This window comes from Streptopelia decaocto, assembly GCF_964273445.1.
Source record: "Streptopelia decaocto genome assembly, chromosome: 7".
In the NCBI taxonomy this organism is placed as follows: domain Eukaryota; kingdom Metazoa; phylum Chordata; class Aves; order Columbiformes; family Columbidae; genus Streptopelia; species Streptopelia decaocto.
This window is the reverse complement of record NC_138661.1, coordinates 12546987-12565321: the sequence shown is the minus strand read 5'-3', so window position 1 is coordinate 12565321 and position 18335 is coordinate 12546987. Positions and strand designations below refer to the sequence as shown.

Below are 18335 nucleotides of genomic sequence, written 5' to 3'. Positions count from 1 at the left end.
TGGAATTGCAACAAAGAATGATTACATTTCATCATCAGTTTGCAAAAGCCTTCCTTTCAGATATCAACTCATCACTCAGGGTTAAAAAGAGTGAAAAACCCTCAAAACAGTTCAGTGGCCTTGCACCTGAGTCCCACCTCTCCCAGCTCAAACACCTTTGTAACAGCACCTCCCTTTCACCTCTGAGTACCACATTACTGCCAGCATAGCACTAGAGTCCAAAGGCATATTTTGGCACGTCTGTTCCCATGGGAAGTGCTTCCATGGCATGGTGTTGAGGCTTTGCTCCACAGTGAAGCCCAAGAGAAGTCAGTGGCACTGGTGCTGAGAGGGGCACCAGTGTAGCACGGCAGCCTTGATGCCCACTCCAACCCTGTCAGCCATCAGGGCTCACTCCCACTTTCTCTACTCCTTGTAATCTTTAAAAGTTAATAGTACCAAAGGCCTTAAATGTAGTCTTTGCCATCTGGGGACACTGGTTTGCCACAAGGCTTCAGTTCTGTTACAGTTCTCTCAATCTAAAGTCGTTTTACTTAAGAAATGTGGTATTTTCTCATGTTACTACTCAGCATGTGGCATATGGAAGATGACAGCAGAGGTTAATCTTGTGAGATCCACAATAATAAAGAGAACACAATTTACAAAGAGGCAAAATATGGTCAAGAAACAAAGGAAATAATCAGCATGAAGTGATGCCAACTACCAGGAATGGTGGATTTCCATACAAAATCGTTATGCAGGCATTAAAACTGTGAAAGTAAGAACTGAGCCTCCATGCAGAATTTATCACAGAATCACAGAATGGTTGGTGTTGGAAGGGACCTCTGGAGATCATCTAGTCTAGCCCACCTGCTAAAGCAGGTTCACCAGAGCAGATTGCACAGGAATGTGTCCAGGCTGGTTTTGAATGCCTCCAGAGAAGGAGACTCCACAATCTCTCTGGGCAGCCTGTTCCAGTGCTCTGGCACCCTCAGAGAAGTTTCTCCTCATATTCAGATGGAACCTCCTGTGCCTCAGTCTGTGCCCACTGCCCCTCATCCTATCTTTGGACACCACTGAAAAGAGTCTGGTCTAGACATCCTCCCTTCAGATATTTGTAAGCACTGATAAGATCCCTCCTCAGCCTTCTCTTCTTGAGGCTGAACAGACCCAGCTCCCTCAGTCTCTCCTCATAGGAAAGATGCTTCAGATCCCTAATAATTTTTGTAGCCTGCCACTGGACTCCCTCCAGTAATTCTTTGTCCTTCTTAAACTGGGGAGCCCAGAACTGGACACAGTACTGCAGATGTTGCCTCACCAGGGCAGATTATAATGGCAGATGAGAAAAATCATTGTTATAACATTGGGCCCAGGATAGGGAGGCAGATAATCAGGACACTTCTCTTGGATTAATGCCCCAAATGCTGGAACAGATCATCAAAATATTCAATAAGACAGGAAAGAACAGTAGACACGAAAGTGTTTTATTTTGCCCTTACCTGAATAAATGTTTATAGGGAATAGTGAGAAAAAAAATGTTTATACTGCAGAGCTCACATTCTTGGCACCCATATGCAATCTCACAAGGATTATTTTTAAGGCAACAGACCTAGCCTTAGGAGCATGCCACTCATTGAAAGGGCAGCTAAAGTGAGCAGTGAAAGGAATGTAACAATAATGTATTGGTACAGAACAAGTTCCCAGACTCCAAATCAAGCAAACAGTATGAAGAATGCAGGTACCATACACTCTAGATGCCATCAAACACATGGGCTACAGACAGCAATTTGACAGAAAAATTAATGGACAGCATATAAGCTGCAGTGACAGAAACAGAGGAAGCAGAACCAATGTATCTTCAAGTTCCACTGAAATGCCAGGAAAAAAAACACCAGCAACTATAATTGCTGTTTCTGAGATCATTTGGAAAGACCTCCTCTGAAGGGAAAGCAATCTGCAGTGTCAGTTAGCAGATGCAGAGATTCTTTATGTACATTTTTTACACAGAAAGGCAGACAGACACTCAGGTACCATTTTTTGCTGTTATTATTAAATCAGCAATCAGTCCAAATCAAACTAGACCACAAGAGCCACCTGCATTTCAATTCTAGCCACATAATGGATTAGCAAGAGCAGGTTCTGATGAGGTGCAATAAAACTGTTTCAAGACAAATAGACCAAAGAAAGCTGTTGATAAGAAGCTCATGAAATAAGTGATAATACCTCTTGGATTCAGTAGCAGATGACAAGACTGCATTTTATTTAAAAGGGATTGGATTCAGTAGCTGACACTAGGAAATGGATAAATACTTCACAACTGAGAACAGGCATGCCAGACATAATTCAGGAAGCACAGTTCTTGCCAGAGATAAATTCCAGTTCTCAGTGTATATGATGCAGCATGAGGTGTGCAAAAATTATTGTGATCTTTGTAACAGAGGGAGACTTTCCAGCTTTCCTCAATCCCAGCTTCAACTGGAAACAGATCAGAACAGATCCACTCAATGTTATTGATGCAGGCTCCATGGGCCAACTACACCATTGCAACCTCTGGGAGAAAGACCATCTAAAGGACATTCAGACAAGAGGTCTGATTTGGAAACTGAAAGTTTGGCACAAGTAGCAGACTGTGCTCAAACTGCTACTTTGCTAAATCTCTCATGCTGTAGTCCTTAAAATTCACATTTTCAAATCTTATAATGCAACTACTGTAGTCAGAAGTTGACATTAAAAGAAAGGCATGGTCCATATACTTTACATGTCCTCAAAATATCAGAGTTTGAAGGCAACACATATCACACAACTCACAATAAAGATAATAAGTTTGCAGCTGTAAAATCTTAAACTTGTTCCGCCTTGATCCTGATTTAATGTTGAAATCTTGCACCACTTCCTGTGTATTAATATTGTTTATTCAAAAAACCCTCTTTGTGATGCAATCCTTTGTTCTTGAAGGTATCTTCATGTTTTCAGTCACTGCTTGTGCAAGACAGGAAGCAGAAGCAACATACCTTTACTTTCCTATAGGTACAAGCATATAGGAAAGGGTCAAGATATGAAGCTGTGCTCTTGTTTTCCTCACATAATTATCTGTGACAGATGACCACCATGTGAAAATAATGAATAATTCACTTAGAGCTTAACTGCTGTTCAAATATTACTTAAGTAGTACTCAACTGATTTATGATATCAGCTAAGTCCCACAAGTGATAAATGTTGCATATTACAAGCAGACCAGATCGGCCAGATCACAAGCTCTGAAAGAAACTCCAGTTTTCCCCCAGTAGCCTCAGAGGTTTGGAAGATTATTAATACTTGCATATTATACATTATATTTTCTTCTGAAGAATTTCAGTAGCTCCTCAGCACAGACTAAACCCTTCAGTCAAGCCAGCAAGCACGGCAGGACAGTGTAAAGAGAGGTGAACACTTCTGTCCAAGCACATTCCACTGTCATTCTGCTTGTGAGTTCTTTGGTCAAAATGACACCCCGTATGAAATGATATGCTGTATACTTCTGGTGATGGGCTTTCATTAGCTTCATGTATTGAAAAAAAATGAAAAACATGTATTAGCTGTTTAAAATTAATAACAATTCTGCCTTCTCCCAATCTGTTGAACACTGTATAAAAGTCACAGCCCTGCTGACATCCACGTTTTTTGTTGCCTGTTTTACACAGCTGAGTACAGATAGAGTGACTCATGACAGCCAAATTCTGAGATCAGGCTCTAAGCAACTATGACATCAGATGCTGCCAAAAGACATTTGATTCTTCTATTGTGAAATGTCAGGTTGGTTCTGGGACATGGTGAGAAGCCAACTCCAGTTTGGAAAATTCTATAGGGAGCTATTGTTTGATACTAAATACAAGATCATCACTCCTGTGCTGCTGCAAATCACAGGGCATCCATCTGACACTATCACCACTTTCTACTGTGTTTGCAAAACACTGCAACGAAGCTTCATGCATCCAAAATACAAAAAGCTCCTATAAGAGAACAGAGACCTAGAACTCATTGTCAGGAGTATGAATTAAGAAGCTGAATCTCGCAAGGAAAAACAGCCTTTAGATATTTTTAAGAAGAGTTTTGTGCTCTGCTGTCTTCAACACCTTAGTTCCCCCAAACCAAGAAATCATCATGTCTTCGAAGTATTTTCTCCTGCAAACTTCTGACATTAGAAAAGCCAAAAGACATTGGAATTTGAAGGTGTCATTATCATCAAAGTAATCCTAGTGCACAGGTGCTTCCTATTTGCTCAAAAAAGCATGTGGCAGAAGATACAATGGCTTTGTTCTTCAACAGTGGTCCCAGACAATAAAAAAATCAAACTGAGACATCAAAATCAAATTTATCTGAAGTAAAAAGGTGACAGTGAACATAGTCTGGGATTCACTGGAACAAGAAGCTGCTGACATTCTTTTCTACAATTCACTTCCGTCTTGTGGTCTTTCCAGATTTACACTGAGAAAGCATGTCTGACTGTTGTTATCCCACAGATAAAGCTATCTTCCACAAGTAAAGACAGAGGTCTGGATGGAGTTAAATTTGCCATGGTATAACGACGACAGGGTAACACTGAGGCATGGAATAAATTCTCACCTGTACCAAGGGATACCCCTACATCTTTCATGAAAAAGGAAGAACAGAGTTAAGAGTCTACAGATGTCATCTGTCTGGACTTCTGTAAGGGCTTTGTTGTGGTCCCCCACAACATCCTTCTCATGCAACTGGAGAGATACGGATTTGATGGATGGACTGTTCAGTGGATGAGGAGCTGGCTGGACAGTTCCATCTAGAGGATAGCGGTCAATGCCTCAATGTCCATCTGGAAATCAGTGACAAGTGGTGTCCATCGGGGGTCCATATTGGGACCAGTAGTGTTTAATATCTTCATCAATGACACAGGCAGTGGAATTGAGTGCACCCTCAGCAAGTTTTCAGATGATACCAAGCCGAATGGTGTTGCTGACATGCCTGAAGGATGGGATGCCATCCAGAGGGACCTGGACGAGCTCAAGAGACATGCCTGTGTGAACTTCATGAGGTTCAACAAGGCCAAGTGCAAAGTCCTGCACATGGGTTGGAACAACCTGCAGTATCATTACAGGCTGGGGGATGAAAGGATTGAGAGCAGCCCTACCAAGAAGGACATGAGGGTGTTGGTTGGTGAGAAGCTCAACATGACCTGGCAATGTGTGCTTGCAGCCCAGAAAGTGAACTGTATCCTTAGCTGCATCAAAGGAATTGTGGCCAGCGGGTCAAGGGAGATGATTCTGCCCCTCTGCCCTCCTAACACTCCATCTGCAGTACTGCATCCAGTTCTGGAGTCCTCAGATAAGGTAAGGACCTCAGAAAGATAAGGACCTATTGGAGCAGGTCCAGGACCATGAAAATGATCAGGACGCTGGAACACCTCTCCTGTGAGGAAAGGCTGAGACAGTTGGGGTTCTCCAGCCTCAGGAAGGCTCCAGGAAGACCTTAGTGTTGCCTTTCAATACTTAAAGGGGGTTTATAAGAAAGATGGGGACAGACTTTTTAGCAGGGCCTGTTGTGATAGGACAAGAGGCAATGGTTTTAAACTAAAAGAGAGGAGATTTAGACTAAACATGAGGAAGAAATTTTTTATTATGAGGGTGGTAAAATACTGGCCCAGGTTGCACAGATAGGTGGTAGATGCCCCATCCCTGGAAACAATCAAGGCCAGGCTGGATGGGGCTGATCTAGTTGAAGATGTCACTGCTCATTACAGGCTGTTGGACTAGATGAACTTTAAAGGTCCTTTCCAATCCAAAGAATTCTGTGATTCTGTGATTCTATGATTCTATTCAAAACAACTTAGTATTGCCAGCAAACTAAGATACTTCAAGATTTTCTTCCTCTTATTTCCAGACCATTTATTAATATTGGCAACATTGCAGGCCCCAAGATAAATCCCGCTGAAATTTCACTGGTAACCTCCTTCCTCTGTGAAAACTGACCATTTATTGCTGACTTCTGTCTTTTTCTTTATCTTCTGACTTCTTAGATACTTTAAAAGATTTTGGAAAGTTATAAACCAAGTAGGTTATATCAATCATAATCCCTTTATCCACAAGCTTATTGGCTTCTCCGAAGAATGTTACTAGATTTGTGAGGCATGACTCCACCTTTACAAATCCATGTTGATTCTCTGCCACCATACAATATTCATTCCTGTGTCCGCTTGTTCTTCAGAACAAATTTTTACACAGAACAGTAATCCAGCTCCCAAGTTTCTCTAGAATCCTCTGGTGAATATCATATATTGCTGTTCATTATTTCTTCTGTAAGCAACTATACCAAAACCAGCACTATGGAATCTAATAGCATCTTCAAAACAATGAGTTTGAGTTCCCAAGTCCTTACACAATCACGGTTATGATTACAGCCACGTAACCAATAGCTACAGCAAAACCTATCACAAATTTAGTGAAACAGGTGTTCTTATCCCTGATGATCATGAAGAATCCAACAGGACATTGACTTCTTCAAGTTTTATTTTCTACACTCAGAAGTTAAATTAGTTCTACCTAACCTGAAATGTAATTGTAAAACTAATCCTTACAGGAAACTGTGAACACGAAATATCAGCTGTTTGTATCATTCCTCATCTAAACCTTCAGGTCAAACCTTTTCCTTCCCCAAACATGAGATAAACCTCAGCTATAACTCTACTTAATATATGAGCTGTGAACTAGTTCTTGCTGCTAAAATGCATTTAGGGCACCAGCTGTATCATCACCAACAGTCTTTCTACACTTCCACCCTTCCCACTCAGGTGAACAAACTCCATAAGAAATCTGAATAACAGCATTTGCCCTTCATAATACTAACGTGTTTCTTACCCTTGAAGTCATTGCAGACCCAGAGACAAGCTAGGCTCTGTTGAGCATTTTCTCCTCAATTCTACTCATGTTTTTAACCAAAAACTTAAATGTAACCAAGTGACTATTTCATGAAGAAAAATGGATTGAGATTCATTAGCAAAGAACATTCTTTCTATTCTCTGTTGGTGTTAAATAACCCAACAATTTGCTTGGGTGATGAAGCCTCCCTCTTTTAGATCATAATGATACCATAAACCTAGCCCTAATATTTACTAATTCAAAGTGACCAATTTATATAGTAAATCCAAATACAAGGTATTTGTTCCCAATTATGCAAACTTTCATCCTAGCTCTGCCAGCCTCGCAGGATGCAAGAATAAAAAGGCTTCCTACCTTCTTTTCTGAAAACCTGACTCAAGCCCTAGCCCTAAAATTATCATGCACTGTAGAGTGAGGATGAATCTGTACTGGAATACCTAATATGAAGCATATGCTCCTGCCTACGCCATACTACTCTCTCTGACACATTTTTTTCCAGTTCCTTAGCCTTACCCCAAACCTTCCTTAAATGGAAGGTGTGTCCAGGAATACTGAAAATAAAACATTTGTTTATGACTATACCAGCCACCTTCTGAATCCAGCAATACATCGGACTTGATACAGCCTTCCTTTCTGAAACCCTAGCCCTACTTTTTGCCAGTTCCTACAGAAAATTAAAGATATTCAGCATTCTTATTCCTGATAGTCATATGGATCTGATATTAAAAAAGGTTCTCAAGACTTTTTTTTTTCATATTTCAAATCTAACCATAAGGTTACCTATACAAAAGTGCCCTACAGGTAAAGTGAATGCATTCTCTCTTCCACTCCTGATGGCCAGGTAAGTATCTTACAAGATGAGCTTTTCAAACCTTAAAACACAAAACAAAAAATAAATAAATAAATTAAACCAAATTTTAATCCAATCTACTGTCTGAAAACCAGTACTCCAGAATAAAGTTAAAGAATTGGTGAATTAAACAGTAGTGGCTATTAAAAGGACTCTTCCAAAATATTAAAGAGAAGTTAAAGAACAGTATTAAGGCACCAGGCCAGGCAAAACTCTTATTATAAACACATTGGCCAATGTTTATGACTAACCTTTAAACACTGAAATAGTGTTAAATACAGAACAAGCCATAAATAAAGATAATGGTTGTCCCACGAAACTCACCATCTAAGAGAGGGTCTTGAAGGAGACAGGATGCTGTGGAAGGCTTAAAAGATTACACTAGCAATGTGATTTCACAATGTGGAAGTCTGCCTGACCCACTTGATTAAATAAACATTGGAAGTAAAGAAAGTATTTGACTGATATTGCTATTAATTGCTATTAATGTGCCTTAAAAAGACTTGGTTTGAATGAGATACTAGGATCTGGTATATCAAATTCAGAGGTTAGTTTGCACTTTGAGCGCTCGGTAGGCAATCAAAAGATGAGATAGAGTGGGATGTGAGAACCTCAAGTGTTATCTGTGTCTTTACTCATTAGGTGGAAAAGAGGTATATTATGTTCAGCAACAGAGTTGTGGCACATATACAGCCAGATTCAGCTATGTTGCCACATTATTCTGCCCTGTACATCCCACAGTGATGATGGAAACAACTGACAAGGTGGTTGTAAAAGACTGACCAGTCTTTTACTCTGACTGGATAATACCAACTAAGTATCTCTGCCATCCTAGAAATGTCTGCTTTCAAAGGGATTTTAAAAAGCACTAAAGACTGCACTACACATTGTCTGTAGGTAAAACTGCAAGCAAAATTTTGGAAATTGCTTATTGAAACTATGGCTACCAGGATGCCATCTAGCAATTACTCCATGCTAACTCAGGTGACAATGTAACTTTAAAATGTGGATGAATTACAGAGAAATATATATATATAACTAATGTTATCTTTGCATCAGCCTCTTTCTCTGTAGAATTAACGTTTTTCCCTAAGATGTGTGTGTGCACTCTATCACACATACAATAATTTATAATAGTAGAAAAAAAGTAAAGCCAGATTCAACTGGAAAGACAAAAATCCATCCAAACCACTTACACTGAAACACTCAGCATGCCCTGCAAGAACACATTCCAGGGTCTTGTCAGGAAAATAAGCAATTTGTCACTGAATCCAGCCCTTAGGTATCTGAACAGAACTTCAGATTTCAGAAGTCAGTTCTGTGACTTTCTTTCACAGGTTAAAAATACTTGTTAAAGCCATCTATATCGTTGCTAAGAGAAATGACACATTTGGCAAGAAAATGTGAGTGATAGCTGGAGATTCTTGAAGATAAAGTAGATTTGTCTTACAGGTTGTTTTTTTTTTTTTTTATTTACTTCAGAAACTTTAGTAATAGTTACCACTAAAATTCAAAGTCTTATATAACACAGGTTCAGTATGCACTCACCAAAAGTACTTCCATATCTTCTTCTGAATCTTCCTATGAAGCCCCAGCAGATGAGATTGAAATACATTATTTAGATCTAACTTTTTAAATCCTTTGCAGAAATGTAAAACAAGAATCTTCCATTTCACATATGGATTTAAATACAGCTTTCCTCCTGCAACAGAGAACATCTAGACAGATTTTCAGCTCTTCACAGCTCTCTATGCCAGTGTGCTTTGTGTGTTAGTCATTCAGATTGCTCTCAACATACACTGGAATAAGTGAGCTGGGATTTAGGTCTTATCGGGCTCAGCTGATGGAAGAACATTACTAGAAACCAATTCCACAGGTCATGAATTTCTATGAAATCCTTAAGAAAATGAAAAATCTGTCTTTTCTGCACTGTTTGGAAAAGAAACATGATGTTATTGAAATATTTTGTATTGTTAAATGGTACTACAGAAATATGCAGACAATAACTCAATAGAAATGAAATTGTTACTTCAAAACTCTAAGCTGTGAAACAGTGAAGTTCTAAACTGTTCCTTGACTAGAAAATCGTAACTATTCCCATCAGCTTCTCCTGAGTTTCCTCAATGGCTTATGAGCGGCCTGTTGGACTAGATCATGGTTATGTACAGTACTCAGAAGCTCAAGAGCAGTCCTGTAACTGGGTTCTTAGTACTTAGGCCTCAGAGAGCATTTCACCTTCTTTAAGTGTTAAATATATTTTTCTAAAAGAAAAAATAAAAAAGGCCTTTATATACTTTTAATAGAAAAAGTGGAGTATTGCCTGGGATTTTCATGCACTCAGATGCAAAACTTCTTTAAGAACCTGTGCACTAGTTGTAGACATGACCTCAGCTCACCCAAAGAAAGCCACAGGCACGTCTCCTTTCCTTATTGGCAGCTAATTTAATTGGCAGGTTTACAATGAGCACTTTTGTTTGCATCCTAAACATGCAGAGCACAATTAAAATGCTTAATACTTTCATCCTGAAAGTGTGTCAATTAATATGTTGGTTTTTGAGTTTTGGTTTTGGTTTTGTTTTTTAATAGGCCAAGTCATTACACATTTAAATAACATCATTCAAACACTTAAGGAATTTGTTTTACAAGGACTCAAAAGGTTCCCCATTTAACATTATATGGATTTAGCTCAGTTTAAAAATAGACATTTTGTTTGTTTTCCATTCAGTTGCTCTACTATTTGGTGCTCTCTCCTTGCACATGTAGTCTCTGAGTATTTTACCACCCCCTACCGTATGGAAAGAAAACTGTGCAATACTCTGCTGTGGACTATATGCTGCTAACACTTTTTAAGAGCTCCCCATCAGCTGGAACACCAACGGGATGGATTTGGAGTCTTTGGAGCTAGAGGATCCTGCTTCGGTTGTCACATGAAGTTCCTAGTGGCTATGGTGTGGATAACTGAGAATAAAGTTTTCTTGACAACTCTGCGATAGTAAAATGTTCCTGGAGTAGCATGGTTACTGGGTTTGTATAGTGCATATCATCATGTTTCCAAAGCAACCAAAAGTGCTTTGCGAAGCAATGAGTCAGATCCTGGTTGTGCAGTAACCACACACACGGATTTATGTTTTCAGGAACCATGTGTCCAAGAGCAGCATACTGTTATATAGGTCTCTGGCACTAAACAGGTTGGGTAGCCACTGAATCAGACTGAACACCTCTAAAGCCATGTGAGCAACATTCAGTGTACTACCATGTACCCGCACAACACACATAATATTTATTCACTTGGACTACTATGTGATGGGAAGAAACTCCCCACTCTCACCTCAGCTGAACCTCACTGCCTCTCTTGGTAAAGGGCATAACACTAAATTGCCTACCACACTTGCAAAAGAAAATGCACATTCCACTTACAGTTTGTAGGTCAAATAAAGTGCACACTCAAATCTTGCTTGCCCATCATCAGAAGCCAGAGCTGATCATTTCTCTTTGATTTTCTTCACAAAGTGTTTTGCCATCAAATCTCCTTGTTTTTCTACCATCAGTCCCCTGTCCTGGAAGAAAATGGATTTAAATTTGTGCTCAGTGGTATTTCCTCTCCTACTGCAGTTCACACTGGGTTAACCTGATGTGCACACTAGGTGAACCTGTTTTAGACTGGGCATTCCCTGATGTTGATGGTTGGTGGCTGGTCCACCACAGCCCTGCCCTACCTGCCCTGCTGAGAAGCAAGGTGGTCTGCTCCCTGGACTCCACAGCTATTTGTCCCAGCCATGCCACCTGGGAGGTAAACCTGGCTTCTTCAGTGTTTCCAAATTCACTGGGACTCTTCCAGAACAAGTTATGGGATTTTTAGCCCATATCTTGTTGAAGACATCACATACCTGTTTTCTTTTCTGATTTGGGGTGCAAAATATAATAATTAGAAATTGCAAAATTGTCTATGAAAGAGGAAGTGCATTTCCAACACAGCTATTTACCATTGACTGAAAGGGTGGTTTGTACAGCCTGGCTGATAGTCTTGAGAATAATATTTTAGGAATACTTTTCCCACATTAACTGCAGCACCCCTGAAAAACTGTTTTTTTAAAGGCAGTACATGTTGGACTGTAATCTACTGTTAGGCTCAAATAATGGTCATTTAATATGTGTATTCCCAGCAGCAGAACAACTCCTAAATGGGAAGTCCCAGAGTTTCAATCCAATCCCTTGGTCCACTGGGGAAATGACCTGCTCCAAAACTTTTGCTGGCACCAGTCATTTCCTGCTCCGTGCCAATGCTGATGCCTGGGCCAACACTTTGCAGTGATTTTTCCAGCTCTATTTGCAGTCTAACACTTGCCTGCACATGCAGCAGCCAGCGGTTTGGCATCGTCTGTTCTTCCCCTCCACCTTTGACAACAGACTTAGGTAGAAATCAAAAGGAGCCACTTACAATCACTTGTTCCTTTGGGTGAGCCTGGACCTCAGTCCATAAATCATTTATAGTGCTTTGGCACAGTGCTCCTGTCTCTGATCAAACCACCACTCTACCACTGTCTCTTCAGCACAAGCCATTAATAAAGGGTAACCAGCAGGACTGGTGTGTTGATTCAACCACTGCAGCAAAATGACCTCAGCAGGTAGAGACAGACAGCACTCCAAATTCCATTTCGGTCCCCAAAAATGAACTGATAATCCTTGGCTCTTGGGTCTTCCAATGACATTCAGCACTCAGTGATGGCAGTGGATGATAAAGGTGCAACGGACAGAGGCTATGTAACCTATACTATGAAAGAGATTAATTAGCCAGACAGTTTTACACAGCCAGCTCTTTGTAACTCTAATCATATCCAGAACAAGCTACTTCTCTGAATTTCTATTAACAATTCTTTTAAGAAATAATGCATTTGCCCATATTTTGTTATTATGTCAAATACATTACTTGACTTTTTTTTTTTTTCAAATTTTCAGCTATCTCTAATAATAAAGTTGCCTTATTCTGTCTTCATTTAATTCACTTCCCATTTCAGGAAAAAAAAAATCAAGACTAAACATTTACCAAATGCAATTCTTCTGCAACTGAATGTGACGGATGGTCTGAGAAGCACATAAAAATTAAACAAAAAGTGCATTGTTCCCTTCCAGATTTTTCAGCTGGTGTAAATCAGCATAGTTTCATTGATGCCAAGTTACAGAGATGTACATCAATTGAGAATTCTGCCCTTCATCTTTAGAGAGAGATATTTTCCTTGCAGTTTAGGTTCTCTGCCTTTTCAGGCTCATGAAAACTCCAGCCCATTTTCCTCACATGCTTTGCATATCACCATATATTATCTCCATTTTGGTCAAGTTCACTACTGCTCCTAATCTGAGAAGAGGTCCTGTAGAGAAGGCACAGAACAGATGTAATTTGTCAGCCACTCTGTCCCAGACTCTGCCTGGCTGAGATCCAGACACTGTAATTACTCAGTGTTTCAATTTCTGATTTGTGAAATACATCCTTAACAAAGAAGAATATGGATAGGCTTTGTGCACCCCTGCTTGTCAGTTGATCAGATGTCATGATGCTATGAAACTATAAAAACATAGTATCAAAACTAATTTATTCAAATTTAATTTAAAATGCAGTCTTAAAGGGACTACCATTTTCCATTCAGTTTGATCCTCTAGCCCCTTTATTTCCTCTCCCACCAACAGGAGGGATCTGGTATCCTCTTCCTACCACCTGGGAAACTGCAAGTGTGAGAGGGAAGGAGCCTTTACAAGGTTAAACCCCAAGCCTGCCAGGCTCCTAAAGCCTCTTGCTCAGGCTACTCAGCCTCATGCGCAGGCAGAAAAGTACCTGCAGCCCAGACTGCGGAACACATGTCTGGATCACCAAGTCACTTCTTGACTTCTCCAAAGAAGCTGGGAGAGAGCCAGCTCTTAATCATTCATCTCTGAAATGCTGCCTCCAGAATTTTTCCCCTCACTTGCTGTAGCACCATTGGTTGTTTGTCTTCCTTCATCCCGCCCTGCTTCCCTCCCCATGATCCTTTTCTGTCATTCCTCTCCCCCATCTTCAACCACAGCCCCTCCCAAACCAGACTAATGAAAGCTTTGTTTTCATTATATAAGCCCAGTGTATAATCAAATACATTTAAAAAATAACAAAACTGTGGAACTGACAAGACATGTGTCTACCATCACCCCATATCCAAACACTGAGGTTTGAGCTTGGCTCAGGCATCTCTGAAAATGCCAAATGCAGATTTCCACAAACACAGAGAAATGGATCCGTAGCTGCTGTAAACAGAATAAAGGTGCATTGTTTAAAGCTGCTTAGCAAATGCACACAGTAAATTGTAGATGCCTTGAGAAGAAAGTTGCAGACTTCAGCCTGACAAACACACACATGTTTAACATTAAGCAAGTGAGAGTCCCACCTTTAAACAGGATACTCACGAGCTCAAAGTCAAGTAGCAGCCCAAGTTCTTGAAGAAGTCTCAGTCTTGTGGGCTCTTTTTACACTGGAAACTGGTCCACATTTAGCACTGAGATATCTCTGTAATAATTCAAATCAGGCACTGCCAGACAGGCTTCTTTTTCTGTTTTGTTTTTGAGGGTGACACTATAAACACATTACACTCCCCTGTAACTGAATTTGACTGGTTTACTTAGGTCTACCAGTGCAAGCAAAAACAGAACAGAACCTAAAAGATCATCCAGTCTATGCTACAAGAAAAAAAAAAAAAAAAAAGACAAAAAAAAAAAAAGACGTAAAATGTCAGGATATCTTGCAGATAGTTTTGAAAAGGAAGGCTAGCTTCATATGGCAAGTACTCAGTCCTGCTCCTGCTCAGACCACACACAAAACAAATGCAAAGTCACCTCTTGTCCTGAGGATCAGACAGTTGGACAACAAAACACAGTGGCAGCCCCCAGGAAGCCCTTCTCAGTTGCCTTCACACCACAGTGATGTAACATCCAGTTTGCAAATTAGCAGAAGCACAAAAGTTGCATTCCAACCTGCAGAAGTGTCTGGCATATGCTGAGCTCTGGCTTGGTGCAACTGCATTGGTCATGGCAACTGAGCTGGGGAGTTTGCAGCTAGCCAGGGCATGTTTTCATCAGAGCAGAAGATGAACTGTAGACATGTCAGGATGAGAAAAAGCAATGCAAAATAAATGAATGGTGGTGGTGGTGGTGGTGGTGGTGGTGGTAAAATGAAAAGAGAAATATGGAAACAAATTAATAGAGAACAGGAGAAGTTTAATACATGAGCTTTCTTCAATTTCTTAATTAGCACAATTCTCTCTGGGTTTGAGGTGTCACTGTTGGTTTTTGTTTCAGCTTTTTTACTTATTTTTTTTTAATGTTCTTATGTCTAATTTTGTTTCCAGAACAATCTTCTATATGGTAATAAAACACTTCTCCATTGTTCATTCCTGAAAATGCTAACTTGATTTTTACGGAAGGAAGGGTACAGCAAGAAGCATAACTCTCATTTCACAACAAGTAAAACTCTCCCACTGGGTCTCTGTTCATGATAATATACTATGTGAAAAAAAGGACTACAAACACATTGCTAGCAGCATAATAAATAGCATGTGCAAAATGTACAGTTTAGTAAATACACTACAGGGACTACTTAGAGAGTCTCTTCCACTCCATAACCATCATCAACCGTCTTCTGTGGTTTGGCACATCAAATATTTGCTATGTGCTTTACCATTTTAAAAGCACTGCAAATCCTTGGCTGGACACCAAACAAATGCTGTACATTACTTTGTCAATTGTTGCCTTGTATATTCAACTTCTGACCTTACCTCCCCCTACAGTTCAATGTGTAGAAATGCCAATAAAATAAATGATGTTTACTTCCAGTGGCTTTTATTATTAAATAGGTCTGTCACACTGACAAACCAAATAATTTCTCTTTAAGGGGAAGTTCCAAAGGAAATCTACACCATTAGGAGACAAGGACTTTGGAATTATATTTGAGAATCACTTCTGTTGAAGAACTGTTTTGCTAGTTGTACTAGCATGTACAGCTCCACCGTCTGAAGAATAATATGGTACTTTCTGCACTGCTGTGGAAGGGCAGACATACAAGAGATCCTTAAATAGATCATTGAGGAAAAACATGCTATATACCAATTAGTAAATGTGACATCACTAAATATACATACCCCGGATAGAGTCATCTGTGCAGGTAAGGGGAGAGAGAGAAGAAATCGTAGGTAGGCAAGATGGAGACACTCAACCTTGCCAGAGGCTTGGCTGGACCAGAAGATCTCATAAGCCCAATTCCAGACCAGCTACCAATACTGACGATGGATCAGTCTGTCTCCTAGCAGGCTGGACAACCTGAAAGGACTTTCTCACTCCTGCCTGCCTCAGACCCATAAAGGAATCAGCACCACTATAAATTACAGTATACTACATTTTATCCAAGAACATGTAGAGGAATAATGAAGCAAATAAAAGGAGTCCAGGTGAATGCCAATACAGAAGCAAAAGAGGATGACCATGAGCCAGCACTGTGCCCTTGTGGCCAAGAAGGCCAATGGCATCATGGGGTGTATTAGAAGGGGGGTGGTTAGTAGCTTGAGAGTGGTTCTCCTTCCCCTTTACTCAGCCCTGATGAGACCATATCTGTAATATTGTGTCCAGTTCTGGGCCCCTCAGTTCAAGAAGGACAGGGAACTGCTGGAGAGAGTCCAGCGCAGGGCAACAAAGATGATTAAGGGAATGGAGCATCTCCCTTATGAGGAAAGGCTGAGGGAGCTGGGTCTCTTTAGCTTGGAAGAGGCTGAGGGGTGACCTTATTAATGTTTACAAATATATAAAGGATGAGTGTCAGGAGGATGGAGCCAGGGTCTTCTCGGTGACAACCAGTGATAAGACAATGGGTAATGGGTTCAAACTGGAACACAGGAGGTTCCACTTAAATTTGAGAAGAAACTTCTTCACAGTGAGGATAACAGAGCACTGGAACAGGCTGCACAGGGGGGTTGTGGAGTCTCCTTCTCTGGAGACATTCAAAACCCACCTGGACACATTTCTGTGTAACTTCATCTAAGTGTTCCTGCTCCAGCAGGGGGATTGGACTGGATGACCTTTCGAGGTCCCTTCCAATCCCTAACATTCTGTGATTAGAAATGAGACAGCTAATAAGGCTGCAAATTGTGATATCATGCATGTGCTGGCAGAATGAAGAATAATTGCCAGCTTACTGAGTACAATCTAGAAGTCAGAAGTGATCCATCATAAGTAGGAACTAGATACTGAGATGATGTCAAGTGTCCCAGGCTCTGATCAGTAATAGGTGACTGGAAAATGTACTGGAGGGTGATCATGGTTCCATCCACACATCCAATTTCTTATCAGCACATCTGATGTTTTCTTACGAGCTCTAAAATACTTCCTCTGCTGGCCTGGCCTGGATTCAAGCTGGAATCTGCAACAAGAAGATTCTTTGCTGGTACAAGCAAATCTCAAATTTTTCAGTCTGTAATTCTGTTTAAGAAAATTTATGTAAATAATAAGAATGAATTATCAAAAATTTAAGGGGTTGGTATGAAGAGGTATATTTGAAATTAAAAGATACAATCCAGGTTTTAATCTGAAAATTATATCAGGAAATCAAAACACACACAGCATACATAAGGATGATACAAGAACTATTATTATTGCTATTATACGCCAGTCATAATGTCCTTAAAAAACCTTGTCAGTTCTCGTGCACTTGAGTTCCTATGGAAACCATTTTTATTAAGTATTGGTTTTAAAACACTGTTGTTTAGCATATTCCAGTTCCTCCTAGGTCGTTTGGTTTTGGGTTTGTTTTTGGTTTTTGTTTTGTTTTGTTTTTCTGAGCTACGTTATCATCTAGCAATAACAGCTCCGACAGTTCATCACAAACATTTAGAATTTTGCACTCGCTTATCAAAGAGAGCACCTCTAAGTATTACATTAGCAAAGCCTTTTACTTCACCATCTTGAAATGGCATCAGTGAAGAATACATGCTCTAGGGCATCAATCCCAGTCTTTCATTGGAAAGTGCATCCATAGCTAGTGCATTTCTGGAGCATTTAAATTATCCCTATCCTATGTGACATAACCTCTTTCCTAAAGGTCAGGAGAAATGTAAAGTCTCTCCTTTCCTTCCCCTCAGACTGTATTTAGATCTGCACAGACAACTGTATATTTGTTGAAATAACTCCTTGTAGAAATGTGATCAACTCTATTTACAGATCGATGCATATGCACTGAGGACAGACCCTAAGTCTTGGTTTCAGTTATTTAACTCAAGGAAAGTAGTCACTCTATCACTGTTTCATTAGCAGATTGGTTACAAATGGTATCTAGCCAATGCTGAACTGATCCAGTTTGAGGATGGATGTTAAGTCCAGACATTTATTTCAGGAGACTGTTTTCTTCTGTGCCAGCAACTAAGCTTTCATCTCCGAAAAAATATGTGAAAGTCAAGTTCAGTGTTGCAAGGATAAGTTATAAATTCAGAACCAACTATTACCTGACACTGCAATGCATGACTGCAACTGCAAAAAAAAAAAAAAAAGCACGAATAGCTTTTGAGAAGTAGAACTTGAAAGTCGCCTCAAACTGTTAGCACTGAACACTAATGATG

General features: G+C 40.1%; 1 long non-coding RNA gene across 2 annotated transcripts in view; it reads right to left on the bottom strand.

The window, feature by feature from the left end:
• LOC309442610 overlaps positions 1 to 12267 on the bottom strand; it is a 36720-nt gene extending 24453 nt beyond the window's left edge. For both annotated transcript variants that reach the window (XR_014184640.1, XR_014184641.1), the window contains exons 1-3: positions 12155 to 12267; positions 11134 to 11273; positions 9265 to 9418 (exon numbers count right to left, since the gene is read on the bottom strand). This is a non-coding gene — a long non-coding RNA (uncharacterized lncRNA). The remainder of the gene's footprint in view (positions 1 to 9264; positions 9419 to 11133; positions 11274 to 12154) is intronic.
• Positions 12268 to 18335: the final 6068 nt, after the last annotated feature.